Here is a 3,588-nt window from a genome sequence, read left to right on the forward strand (position 1 = left end):
GTCAGGGGCTGAGCTTTCACTTGCAGAAAAGGATTACAGGATAGCGAGGGTTAGCAAACAATAACATGCAGGGTGGAGAAATGAGCTAATCCTGGTTATGTAACGTGATGGGGAATTGAGGTGGGGTACTGCAGAGGAGAAACACACACACACACTCACACACACACACACACACACACACACACACACACACACACTCACAGACCTACCTGTAAAGCTTTTACCATCTCCTCCGCAGGTTTAATGGCTGATTATACTGTGACTCTAGAGGGTTTGAGTGAAGAAAGCTGCTGCTCTCTGTCACGCCATCTTTTCATCTTCTGTAATTCATACTTGACAAAAACTGTTCACGCACATGAAAGACAAAAAAAAAAAAAGTAATATCTTGGTATGACCCTGGGTGGCTTTCAGATATTGTATATGTATGGGACATAGGGGTTTGAACTGTTTTTGAGATGAGAATGCAAAGGGAACTGTGTTGCATTGCGATTTATATGAGAAAAACTATTTTTTCTATGATTCTTCCTTTGTTTCGGCAGTTACAACAACCTTTTTACCTCTTGCCACATGTTTTTGAATTGATTTTAACGTCTGACTGTTGGCCTTTAAGGTCTGACATATTTCTGACCTTTTAGCAACATATGAGCTTGTATGTTTGGGCAGAGGTCTTCGGACTTTTCAGAGCTCTTACCCTGACTTTAGTTGAGTTTTCCATTTTACTTGAACTGCCTTGTGTTCGTGTTTTTATTCTTTTTCATTTTCATTTCATTTATCTTATTTTACTGAAAATTGGTTTTATCAAAAAATGCAATCTTTTTGTAATTTGTTGATTTTTTATTTACCGTCTGTGTTTTCACTTTGAGACGTACATCTCATATCTATTTCCTTTGCAGAGGAAGTGTTTACACTTTCATGTAGAAAAGTTATATTTGCAAACATATAATTGGAGCAGAGTTAACACTGTATGAATCCAAACAATATTTTTCATAATAACATTTTCTATATCATTTTTTTGATAAAAATTTTGATAATAATTTTTGAATGAATTCTTTAAAATGTTTTTAATGACACTGTCAAACAAATGTGATTCTTGTTGTTGAAGAATGAAGGCTGGAGTCACAAGCTGCTGTTAAGCTGTGCATTTATTTACAGTGTACAAAACACAAGTGTCAATTACAATAAAGGACGCTCAAATCACACCCACAATGTGCTTTCTCTGGCGTGCGTCACTCACTCTCTCTTGAGCTTGGTGTTGGCCAGGGCATTATATACACTAAGCTCCTCCCCAGCCAAACCAACTCCCAATTAATTCACAGATTAATATTCTGCTCCACCAAATACCTCTGCAAAAGGGTCCACAATAGACCCGCAAAAAAAATACACATCATTTAATTCATTCTCCCATCAAACATTCTTCACTCAATAATAAATCACCAAAAATAAGCAGTCAATTAAAGGTCAAGGCAAAAACCCCCCTACCACTCAGGGAACAATGGAATGAACCTGCCCAACAGGAAGCTGCCACCACTATATAAGACAGCCCACTTCTTTTGCTCTGGTTAGCCCCTGGGAGGAGAGAAGGAAAGAACCACAAGCAAACAATGGTAAAATGAAATAAACCTTACTAACGAAAACTATATGTGTGTGGTGCATTTCTTTTATGTTATTGTAGGGGAGGGGTGTGAGTTTTACCATGTGAGTGACGAGGCCTTTGTCACAGACACACACACTGAACTCCAATGAAGCAATGGATAATCAGAACTGTCTTTATATTATAAGTCAACACCTGATATGCACTTAGATATAATAACATGGGTTTTGTAAACATAAGTATAGTCTTGCAGACTTTTTTTTTCCAATTGATGTTGCTTGTTTGACATTGTATGTCTATTCAATTATTAAGCCCCTTAGCCCCTAAATATACATGGTTTGTAATGGAAAAATGTTTGTAGTGAATCCAGGTGTGTCTTTGTGACTTGATGATGGAGTCGCAGATTCCTGAATACCAGCAGGTGTGGGATGTACATCTATATAAACCTGGATCTGACACTTATAGTAGTAAACATCCCTTGAGAAAGACAAATTTCATAGTCAATTTGTCGTCAAAAAGTCGCGATGGGAGGCTGTTTCCTACATTTGTCCTTGTCCAAAATCTTGTTTTTTTTTCCAGCTGAAAAGGTAAAGCCTTCACTGTGCACCGAGTGACACAATACTCAGCTTTAATGCACGACAGCGACGATGAGAGAGGCTGCTGAGCTGAACGCTGACGGCTGCACATGAAAGCAGCCCATGAGCCATGATGAACCTGAGATACGTGGTAAGTTTTCAACCATGAAAGTTATCCATGACATGTAAACTCTACACAACAGAAGAGAACAGAAATATATATATATATATATAAACAAACACATTAACCAAAGCAGCTTTGAGTGTTTGTCTCAGTTGTCAAATAGACATGTGGCTGCTGGAGAGACAAACCAGTGTGGGACAAACCTCATCCTATAACGGTTCTGCTCAGAGCTTCACTCCCTGAGATATGAAGCCTTCCTCCCGTCAGATACAATAATGTCCTCTTTTAGCTGAGCTCTCTTTGTGCTTCTCCTGTGATAAGCCCCGTTACATTTCCACTAAAGATGATGAAACTGAAGCGCAGATGGCACGAAAGCTTCTACCATGTGGTCTGATAATAGACTTGAACAAAAAAACTTTTTTTTCGCAGACTTCCGCTGCACACTCCAAGTCCCAGACTGAAAGGCCCACGTTGTGAACGCCGGCGCCAGCACCCATACTTCCACAACAACACCACACAACCTGCTTAAATCTGTGATAGTCAAACCACCAGCGCTTTATCTCGCAGATGCTTCTGTCAGCTGATGCTGCGATTTAAAGCTTTAAAGTGAAGGTAACCTCGCTAAATTTAACGCTTCTCCCTTAAAATTAGCTTATCCCTTTGACTGCGAAGAATAAACCTCAAGAGAGAGGAGAAACTTGATCTCCCGTCTGCTTTTTTTGGGGCCTGTTAACACAAGATATGGAGTTATTATTTTTTTTTTTCTTCTACTATTTTCCCTGAGGAAAGCTCAGATAATCCTTCATGGATAGGAAATATCTGACCCAGCCGCTGATTTCTGGAGACCCCGCTGCGCCTCTATCATGGATTAGCGGAGCTGAATTGGAATCAGAGGTGGGGAGGAGATGGAGCCGATGGGCAAAGAGGCGCCGTCCAGGTGTGAAAGTGCACACATTCCCTGTCACGGTTTGGTTCATCTCAAAATGCATGAAATTTTCTGCCTGGAGATCGTCTCATAACAAGGTCATTAGACCTCTGGACGCTGCAGGAGGCTGTGCAGAAATTTCCAAAAAAACCTCCGCAGAACTGGAGGCGTGCTGTGCTTTGAGTGTGTATGTGCTTTTTGTGTATACGCAATATATAATATATTCATCCATCTCCACTTAGTATTAGAATTGAAGGTCAGCCTTCTGAAATAAGAAGCGGCCAGCCTCAAAATTCAATTTCTGCTTCATTTCCAGGCTGCGACAGAGATGTTAATACAGCCTCCTGTATATTCATTTTATACTCCACACATG

Source organism: Seriola lalandi, unplaced genomic scaffold (genome assembly GCF_002814215.2).
Source record: "Seriola lalandi dorsalis isolate HSWRI2012SDOR001 ecotype SW California unplaced genomic scaffold, Sedor1 jcf7180002054956, whole genome shotgun sequence".
NCBI classification, from domain to species: Eukaryota; Metazoa; Chordata; class Actinopteri; order Carangiformes; family Carangidae; genus Seriola; species Seriola lalandi.